Source organism: Salarias fasciatus, chromosome 19, assembly GCF_902148845.1.
Source record: "Salarias fasciatus chromosome 19, fSalaFa1.1, whole genome shotgun sequence".
In the NCBI taxonomy this organism is placed as follows: domain Eukaryota; kingdom Metazoa; phylum Chordata; class Actinopteri; order Blenniiformes; family Blenniidae; genus Salarias; species Salarias fasciatus.
This window is the reverse complement of record NC_043763.1, coordinates 24,165,602-24,176,112: the sequence shown is the minus strand read 5'-3', so window position 1 is coordinate 24,176,112 and position 10,511 is coordinate 24,165,602. Positions and strand designations below refer to the sequence as shown.

The 10,511-nt window shown below is 46.1% G+C and overlaps 1 protein-coding gene across 1 annotated transcript in view; it reads left to right on the top strand.

Moving 5' to 3' along the window:
* The first annotated feature begins 405 nt into the window (after positions 1–405).
* esr2b (estrogen receptor 2b) overlaps positions 406–10,511 on the top strand; it is a 42,068-nt gene continuing 31,962 nt past the window's right edge. The window contains exon 1 of the mRNA XM_030117542.1: positions 406–455. The gene's annotated coding sequence lies outside the window, so the exon portion shown is untranslated. The remainder of the gene's footprint in view (positions 456–10,511) is intronic.

Here is a 10,511-nt window from a genome sequence, read left to right as displayed (position 1 = left end):
GGTGCCGTTGGCCTTTTTCCAGGATTCTGATTGGCTGGTTTCTGTTTACACTGACTGCCCCCTACTGGTCGGACACTCAGCAGCTCTGAGCCAGGTTTTTAAATGAAGGAGGAAATCTGTTTTAATAACCCCCCCTCCTCATCCCGGGCCCCCCTCCAGGAGGGCGGGTCCTCCTCCCTGACGTGTCCGCCTCTGTCGACCCTCCGGGCGGTCTGTGTGCGCGGTGTGTGCGGGCTCCAGACTGCCTGCAGCAGCGATGAGCGGAAATAATCACAACTCGCCAGGAAAGCAGAACTTCTGGGAGGAATAACGCGGAGGAATAAGCGCGCGCGCCACTTCCACTTGGTTTCCACGCGCGCTCCTCTCCTCCTCCTGGTTCTTTCTCCACCGTGCGTCCGGCCGCCAGCTGCAGTGAGGAGGCTTGATCCCGCTCCAGCTCCCGAGCAGAGCCGCAGGTCAGTCTCCGTCTCAGCCTGCACGCGCTTCTTCTCGTGTCTGCGGAGAAACGCGTGTGAAAGGTGCACGTTTCTGTCCCCGGGGGCGCGCAGGTGACAGGTGCAGCTCCGCAGCCGAAACTCATCGATCCGATCAGGATCTGATCAGGATCCGATCCTCTCACTGTCACGACCCCTGGACTGTTTTCTGAAGTGACTTGTTTTTATAATTTGACCAAGTTTCACCCGCAAAAAGTTTAAAGTGTTTAAATTTACGCACAAATCAAATTAAACGGGCTTTTTTTTTAATGCAGCTGACCCAAAAAAGTCTGAATCCAAACATTTAAGCATCAGTATTTTCCATTTAACCCAGTTGTGAGTCTGAATAAAAATGTGCTAAAGTGTCTGATCAGAGCAGATTTCAGTCTGATCCGGATCAATAAGCGGCAGCAGCTCCAGCCTCAGTCTGGCTCTTCTCTCTGCTCCTGTGAAGGATTTGCTGAGAGGAAACATTTTCCAGGGTTGTGTGTTGGCTTCAGACACAGACACACACATTTACCAGTTTGTCCATTTTAAATGAAATATTGGTCTGTAAAACTGCTGCTGGAGGGAAAAAGGCTTCGGTGAAGCTCCTCCAGCTCCTTTTCTCTTTTTCATTCCCATTTTCTTCATTTTATCACTTTAGACTCTGCCCGTTTCTTCTTATATTTCATTTTTTAACCATTTTTAATTTGCATTTCAGTTTTACACTTCAGGGCCATTTTTCTCACATCTTTTGAATTTCTATAAATTCCATTTTTTTCAACATTTTTGTCGAAGCCCCTTAAAAATTTTCATTCCTTTATTTCAAATTGAATGATTGATGCTTTAAAAAAACTCCAACTTTTTTCTGTTTTTAATTCCTCCATTGTTTCATTTCTCTATTTAACTTAAATGCATTCATGAATTCTTTTTATCAAACAAAGATGAATTTCAAGTCTTTTTTGTTTTGTTTTTTGGTTTTTTTTTTTTTTTACATTTTTTTGTTTTTCCTATTTCAGAGTTTTTAAGAATTCCACTAAAATATCCATATAGTTTCTTTCATGAAAATCTTTGAGCCTCTGTTTTTTTTCCTTTTAAGCTTCAGTTCTTTTTCCTATTTTTAGTTCTTTTGTGCGTTTGGCCTGACATTCACTGTGTGTCAGTCAGAGGTTGAAAATCACCTTTTGTACGAGAAAAGGGCTTTTACAGCCTCTCACATGACTGGAAGTTGATTTTTATCTTTTTTTTACTCACTTGAGGAAAAATTGAGAAATTAAATGAATGAAAGCCTTGAAGAAAGCAGGATGAAGTTTGATTCTCTGTCGCTGTGACCTATTCTGATAAAAGAACTGTTCATTCTTCTTAATCGATATTTTATTTCCAGTATTCTGAGTGAAAACGGAGCTTCACATTATCTATGGTTTCACTGGGAAAATGTCCAAACAGTGAATATTTAATGTATTAGTTTTGCCGAAGTCATTTTAAAGTGAATTAATCAGCTGTGGACATCCTGGTTTCAGCCTCTTCTCGCCGGGATTCTGGTTTACGAGGAGTTAAAGACGGTCTCTCTGCGGTTCGACATCAGGTGTAAATAAATCCCTGCAGCTCGTCTCTTGGCTCATCAGCTCAGATTCCTGCCGAGCCTTTAAAACCGGCCTCCGACTCATGTTTGTGATGTGTGAGGGTTTGCTCTCTAATCTCTTCGATTAGCGTATCGCAGCCAGTAAAGTGACCCGGCGTGCTCCCACGGCGAGGATGTGGCGCTGGCGACCTCCTCCTCCTCCTCCTCCTCCTCCTGCAGCCTTGAGTCTGCTCTCAGTGTAATTATAATCTGGCTCGTACTGTAAATACCAGATTCCTCTTTTCCACTCACAAATAACTTAACTGTGGGGGAGTCAAGTGTGTGTGTGTGTGTGTGTGTGTGTGTGTGTGTGGGGGGGAGTCAAGTGTAAGTGTGTGTGTGTGTGTGTTCGGGGAGGATGGAGGGAAGTCCTGCCGTGACCAGAAATAAGTCCTGAGCACATCCCCTTCCTCGAGACTCTTTATTTTTTCACATTCCGTGCGTTTGGCGCCGAAGCCCCCGTCAAGGTCGCGGTGCTCGGAGGTTCCTGGACTCCCACCCGGATCCTGGAGGAGCCACACAGGTAGAGCAGCCTCCTCGGGTCACAGCCGCCACGTCGGATCCGGGTCGGTCAGAAACGGCGTGCAGGTCGGGTCACATGACGGACTCCTGGTTACCGCGGTTACCCCTGAAGCTGCCGTATCGGGATGAGCGCTGAGGAATACAGTTTGGGCACATCTGGAGCTCTAACCGTGTCTTTTCTCTTCTGGGACCCCGTTCTGACCGGATGAAGCTGATTTATTTGGTGCCCTACAAATAAAATTTGGTTCATTAATAATTAAGTGGAGAATTTAGTTGATTTTAGAGCTTCTGACTTCTGTTGTCACCCGGTTCGGTTTAGGCCCCGTTTACACGACAACGTTTCAATGAAAAGTTTCATTTCTGTTTCAGGAAAGTTTCACGTTTACATGACAGCGTTTTCAAAATGTCTGTTTCCATAGAAACACCGAAAACAACTTAGTAAACACGATGGGCCTCGAGTCGGCACTGTGGGTTGTTTTTGTAATGAAAACACACACACACACACACACACACACACACACACACAGCACTGCGTTATGAACATTAACAATGGGAGCACAGAGATTCGTTTCCATGGAGATGGAGTCTGACCGCTTTCAAAAAGTTCTGAGTGCCTCCAAACAGCGTTGTCTTGTAAACAGGATCCTCAGCGTTGAAATAATGAAGCGAAATACTCTGTTCTCAACATGACTTATCTGATTTGACAAATATGTAGAAATAAAGATCAAAGCAGGAAAACTTATTGATTTATTGCACTTTTGCACAATAAACAATTCTTTATTGCAGTATTAATATGAACAGTTTACATGTACCAAAATAAGAAATGAAGAAGAAACGCTCCAGAACAATCCAGGCACAGCTGAAGTAGATTAGAGCCCTTTTATTTCAGAGCAGCTTTTTTAAGCTTCCATCAATCAACCTGAAGTTTAATCTTTATGCACATTGAAAGTGTTGATAATGCGGTAGGTTATTGCCATATTGAGCAGTTCTCAGCTAAACTGAACAAGGGTTCCAGCAATCCCCTGTCAGGAGAATCCACATCATGAAACTGGCTCAGTGGTTGTTTCTCTGGCTATAGATGGTTGCCGAGTTTCATATTGGATCGGCGGCGGCGGCGGCACCTTCAGATCAACGATGGCTCCTCATTTCCAGATACGTTTAAAATTTTGAATGAAACAGAGTAAGTGGAGTTTGGAAGCTGCTTCATGTTCTGACGAGCTCCAGCGCCTCCAAGCGGTCGTTGGTTGTTGAAGGTTTGTCACTGGTTCTGGAGGAATTCTGCTTGGGTGGTTTTGGTTCTTTTCCCAGTGGAGAAACTCTTTGGTTACTCTGATCAAGTGGAACTTCACAGCAAAATGGACTTCCCTCCTCTGGCCTCTTCGCAGAAAAAGACACATTCAACCTGACAGTTGGAAACTGAAGAGTCTTGATTATTTTACTCGATTATAACAAAATGTTGCTTGTTTACAAATACTAATACTTTTAACCGCTTCACAACATCCTGTTAATTTAATGTTCCATTCTTCAACCTGCTGCACTAAGCCCCGCCCACTGAGTGGATCTGGGTGGGGCTGCAGGGCGGCGCAGTGATTAGCGCTCTTGCCTCACAGCAAGAAGGTCCTGGGTTTGAATGCCGGCCTGGGCTCGGGGCCTTTCTGTGAGGAGTTTGCATGTTCTTCCCCGTGTGTGCCTGGGTTCCCTCTGGGTGTTCCAGCTTCCTTCCACGGTACAAAAACAAGCATGTCCGCTTAATTGGTGTCTCTAAACTGCCTCTCGGTGTAAAAATAATTGTGACTGGTCCAGGGTGACCGCCCCCCGTCAGGAAATGGATGCCCTCCGGGTGTCTTGAGTTTGTTTACACAGCAACATCGTCACAAAGCTGCTAAATACGCAAGTTTTTGAAAACTGCTCCCAGAGCGTAAGATTTCTTAAATGCTCCGACTCCGTGTGGATGAAGGAAGCGGCAGCAGCACCTTGTGTTCCGGCCCCTCGCTGCTTCGTTTCTATGGAAACAGACGTTGTTTTCTTGCCTTTCTAAGCGTTGGCGTGTAAATATGACACTTTCCTGAAACTTTGCGTTCAAACGGAGCCATGATGGTTTTTTTTTTTTCCTTTGAGCCCTGTGTGGAAGCCGTCAGATGTGGAAAACAAAATATATAAAGTGATCATTGAGTGTAAAACGTGCGGCGCTGGTTCATCGCAGGACAACGGGCTTCTGGGTTTTCACTAATTGAATAATGAGGGTGATTATGGCTGTTCGGGATGTTTCCAGTTGTTTGGGTTGCGCTTCATGTGGAGGACAGGTACAGATTAATGCTCCGTGCTCGTGGACCTGAAAACCAGCTGGGGTTGGGACAGCGTTCGGTTGAGTTGGGGTTAGACTCGGCTCGGCTCGGGTCAGGTCAGGTTAGGGTTAATATTGTGAGAACCTGCAGGATTTCCTCTCTTCACGCTTCAGTTTGACTGTTTGAGCAACACGAGGCTCACAGCTACTCCAGCTGTCATCCTTTACCTCATTTGAAGAATTCCCTCTTTTTCAGTCAGAAACTCGTCCGAACGCTGTAGACTAGCAGACTGTTGTCACTGTTTCTGCTGTTTAAGCGTCTCAGGTCTGTATGAAGCTTAAAATCTCAGTCAATTAGCTGGAGTTTGAGTGCCGGTCAGTGTATCGACCCTGTTGTCTCCCTGTAAGGAACACACACACCAGAGAATCGACCTTTACAGGCTGGCATTTGCTTTTCTTGTTTCTTTGAAAGTGTTCACAGCTCAACACTTACGTTATGTAATACTCTGGTTTTAATTACAAACTGTCAGTTTTTACTTCATTTTTAACTTTGTCTTTCTCTTTGCTAGAAGACCAGATTTTAACAGATTATACCAAATGTATACAAATTCAGTAAATTCAGCCTATTGATACATTAACTTCCACCATATTCAGAGAGTGATTGATTTTAATGTTTTGCTTCAAAATCATCCTGTTAGGAACTGATGGGCCAAAGTGAAGCCATCCAGGGGCCACATGTGGCCCACAGGCCGCCACTTGACTGTATTTCTCTGATCTGAACTCTCACTGTAATTTCTCTTGCGACAGTTTACACACTTGGACTCACACACACACACTGAACACTTATGTTAATTGTTTTTTACTCTGGAAAAGTGATTTCCTCCGGGATGAATAAAATTCATCTTATAGTTGAAACGTCAGTGTGACGAGAATCGAAGCCACGGAGACTCGGGAGAAATGCGAGTCAGTAAACGGGCTTAAGATGAGTGGAAACACTGAGAGCTGGAGGCGGGACCAGCCGGCGGCGTCTGTTAACGATGCCGCCTCTCGTCTCTGAGCAGAATGATGACGGTACAGTAGGAGCCGCCGTGTGACTCTGCATCCATGTTGGTCTTTCTTGGACGGCCACATTCCTGGAAAAGCGAGCGCTGCGCTCCCTGATTGTGTCCGCCGTGACGGCGCATCACTTAGCCAGATAATCAGTAACCTGGTTTCTGACAGCGCGACGTAGCCGAGGCCGGAGTCAGTGGGCTTCGGTGGCACCTGCAGGGCGGCGGCGGCGTCCTGACCCTCTGAGCAAACCGAGGGGCAGAGTTAATCCAGCAGCTCTGGAGAGCTGAGCTCTGCTGGAGTTAATGTGTTTTTCACCACGCGGACAGTTTAACGTGCTGCTCCGGCGTAAACAGCAGCTGCGTGACGGAGACCCGGCGAGCTGTAGCTCTTCACAGAACCTCGTGAGCGCCAGTCGCCCACGTTTTGACGGACATCACGTCTGTCCGGTGCAGCGCCGCATGTTGACACAATTATTCACTTCATTAGGTACACCTGGACCGTCCACCGCCTGTGATTCTGGCCTTTGTTTGTCCTCAGATTGACTCTTTCACTCCGTTTCCATGACGCTTCTAGAGAAAACATGCATTTTTTTTTAGAAAAATTCAGTTTTTACACACACACACACACACACACACCTAACCACTCCTTCTGCACATGCTCACTAGATGGACAATAAGGCACATTCTCCTGGTCCTGGTCCTGGATCCAGTCCAGATTCTCGTCTGTCCGTGTTCCTCTGGTACTGACCCGCACAACGGGTCACATAGCTCCCGTTTGGAATCGTCTGGTCGACTTTAAAGTTTTACGATGTGATAATCTGCACAGCCATTCACACAACATCGGGGGTTCGAGGTTCTGCCCAAGGACACGTCGGTACTAGACCTTTGGAAAGGACTAAGACTGGACCTGATTTAGGTTTCGCTGTCATCCTCTTCAAAGTCGCCGCCCTGTGCAGCGATGCACTGCTTCCAGAACTCCTGCCATGCTTGGAACCAACCCCGGAAGTCCTTTTTTCTCCAAGCATGTCAAATCGCAGCCTTCAGTTTGCTCTGGACGACGTCCACGGTGTCGAAGCCGTGTTCCTCCAGCCAGAACGTTCTTCTGGGAAAATGAAGGAAGTCACTCGAGGCCACATCTGGCAGGTGAAGACTCCGCCAGGCTGTGGCACCAGTTTATTCGCTCCTACTCTGTGCGATGTGGAGTTTATGAACAGCAGGAGGTTTGGCTGCACAATGCTGAACTCCAGTCCATGACAACAATCACATTACCCTCCTGGAGGTCCGGAGGTCATCTACATCTGATTTCTGTGTCGTCAAGAAATGCAGAAATTGACATAAGACTTAGTTTAGTTGCGTTTGTGTGGAGGGAAAAAAAACTTGGTGTAGGAGTAGATGGAGCATGTGGACTTTGATTCCAGGCTGACTGTGACCGCACGGCGGTGTGAACAGCTGTCCCTGAACGCCTCACACTGTGCAGAAGCTCATGGAGCCTCAGCGACGGTCAGGGATCTTGTCAGAATCGTGTTGGGTGGATTCCTCTGTTTGGGTAGAAGGACTGTCAGGTTTTCATTTCACTGTGACTCAGTGTTCTACGACTGCATCGCTTTTCATTTCAGCAGAGTTTCATGTTCAGTTTGTTTTCTACCACGATGTTTCAAGTGAAAACGTGGGAAAACAATCCCTGTTTCCATGGAAATGCCAGAAATGCTACAAACGAGTGAGTATGCCGGATCACGAGTTGGTACTGTTGATTGTTTTTGTAATGAAACCACACCTGCTGCAGAGAAGAATACACTAAACATCAACAATGGAGAACAGGTGCTCTAGAGGACAAACTACCAAGTCGGATTGTTATTACGATGACCGTCAACTCCAGGAGAGTCTGGACTGGGGGTCATGACCCTCCGGAGGAAAACATTGTTCTTATTGTCCATCTGCTGAACATGTGCAGAGGAACGGTTTACTGCGATGGTGGTTCTCATGCACAGCAGCCTTTCTCTAAAGTTCCACCATGGAAGCTGCTTTCAGTGACTCTCAGCACCGTTGTGAGTCTGAGAGGTTTCCCATTTCAACTTGAAAACATTGTCGTCCAGTCATGTTCAAGGCTGCAGTTCTCATGTCCGGCCTCTAGTTGGTGCTGTGTTTCAGTAATCCAACCAGAGAACAGTCCAGTATGAACTCCTCTGCTGGATCTGTCTTCGTTGTACAGGCCTTCTCAGTGTCTCCATGTATGCCGATGATTCTGTAGTAAATGTTCACTTTCTTAAAGAGTGAGTTGCACTCGATTGTTGCTCTGCTCACTCGTGAGAGTTCTATCGGACTGCGCATGTACGCTGCTCAGAGTTGCAGTTTTCGTGCAAACGCCCTGTTAAAATGCAATGAGAGTTTTGCTGTTTTCACTCAGATGTTGTCATGTAAACAGAGCGGTCGAATGCGGTGATTGAGCGCAGCTGTGGCGAAGGCCGCGCGGTCCAAGGCGCCCATCAGGACCGCCTAACCGCTTCCAAATGGAACATAACGCTGTCAGAGCGCTCACTAATGACCGTCCCCGTCTCTGATTTGAGCATGCGTTGCATTTTCACGGAGCCGTGATAACCTGGGTTTTTACTGGATTTGGCTCCTCCGGGCTTTTTTCTCTCGTCAAGTTCGATCTGAACGGACACCGAAGAAGTTCCACGTCATGTGAACCACTCAAGGTGTCGCCTTACCATACCGAGAAGCAACACGGCGTTCTAGGAAAGGGTTGTCTCATGGCTGGAGGTCTGGGAGGAGTGTATCACTGCACAGGAAGAGCACTTTGAAGGAGATAATGACCAAACTTTAGACGATCTGGTTCGTGACCGGAGCAGGACGGGCATCAAACCAGCGATCCTGGGGCCGGAGGGCGACGCCGCGCCGATGCTCTCATACACACTTAAAGATGATGTATGGAAGGGCCTGGTTTTTAGTGGTCGACTCAACCCAGAGCGTAAAACTACAAAGAGACTCGGCTAACAATGGCAATAAAAGCCTGATATTCTCACCGAGACGCTGAGGAGAAGCGGATAAATCCTTCAGTTTCGGTCAGCGTGGTCTCAAACTGTTTCCATTTATCAGAAATTAGCAGAGTTTTTTTTGTTTGAATGTGAGGAGAAGTTAGAAGATGAAATGGCTCTGGGAGACCGTGGCGGGTTTTGGAGGTTTCTTTTTTTTTGGGGGGGGGGGGGGGGGCAGTTTGACAGCAGAAGTCTGGCAGGTAGATGGAGCAGCTCCAGGCAGGCGACAGGTAAAATTACCCCACATGTCTGTAATCAGCCTGTCGTCCCGCTCAAGGCTCTGGATGTTTGTCCCCGCAGTCCTCCTCCTCCTCCTCTTCCTCCTCCTCCTCTTCCTCCTCCAGCTCCCACGTTAGCGCCTCCTCCTCCCTGGATTTTGCTCCTTGTGGTCTTTGTGAGTCTCTCAGGGGGGAACAGAGGCGTTGTGGTCTTGGATCCGGGGGTCTTTGTCTTCTGGTATGTGCTTCTGGCGCGGAGCCTTTTCCTCCAGGCGAAGAGGGACCTGCTCCTCTTTTTGTTTTATTTTTTTTACACCAGAAATAAAGCGGTCTTTAATGTCTGCTGCACTCTCCTTCACGCTGGGTGTTTTTTTTGTTTTTTTTTTGCTCACGGTCGCTTTGTTAAAGCTCTTAAAGTGTCTTATTCGGAGATATCGGATGATAGCAGCCGGCTTCACTTTCTGAGTGATTTGGTTGTTTTTCCGCCGGCCGCTCCAGCTGCTGACCACGTTGTTTTATTCAGTGTGGAAATTAAATCACAATTCGTTTCAAGGTTTTTTGGGAGTAGAAACTGAAATTCCTGGATTAATTTCCAACAGTATAAATAATTAAATGTGCAGTACTGGACCTCAAAGTTCACCAGACGCCACAATAAAAAAAAAAAAGCCTTTACTATAAGCACCGGCTGAATTTTGAACTAAAGCCACCTTTTCTATAGGAAGTGATGGGCGGATGACACAAATCAGAAGCATAGAAGTCTAAGAAAACGAGCAAAACTTGTGAACAAGAGGATTTAATAAACTATTGAAAGTCATGTTTTATTACTCAAACATGTTATTGCACACTAATATGGTTCAGATCTAATGAATCTCATTACTTGCATTAAAATCTCAAAAAAGATGCACAAATGAGTTTTTTACGGCTATAAGAGCCCAGCGCCCTTGTAAGATTAATTTTTTTCAGTTGAAATTTAAATGGCGACCTGCACAGAATCAATGTGATCCAATCTTTATTTCAGAAAAAATGTATTTAGAAGAAAACAAAACTGTAAATTTTAGTGATTAATTTACAAAACAAAAATTCAAATTCTCCACAGTTTCAGCTTTTTTTCTTCAGCTTAATTTAGACGGCTGTTAAATGTTTGTAACGTCGAGAAACAGCAGAATCTGAACAGTAGTGGAGTTTTTTTCTTTCTCTGCTGTTAAAACTACAGTAACGTTGCAAACTTGACTATTTTCTAGACTTTAGTTTCCCTTTAGTTAGACAAGCCGCATGAGCACTTCTATCAAAGTACAGCGTTAATACAACCTTTGACCACCAGGCG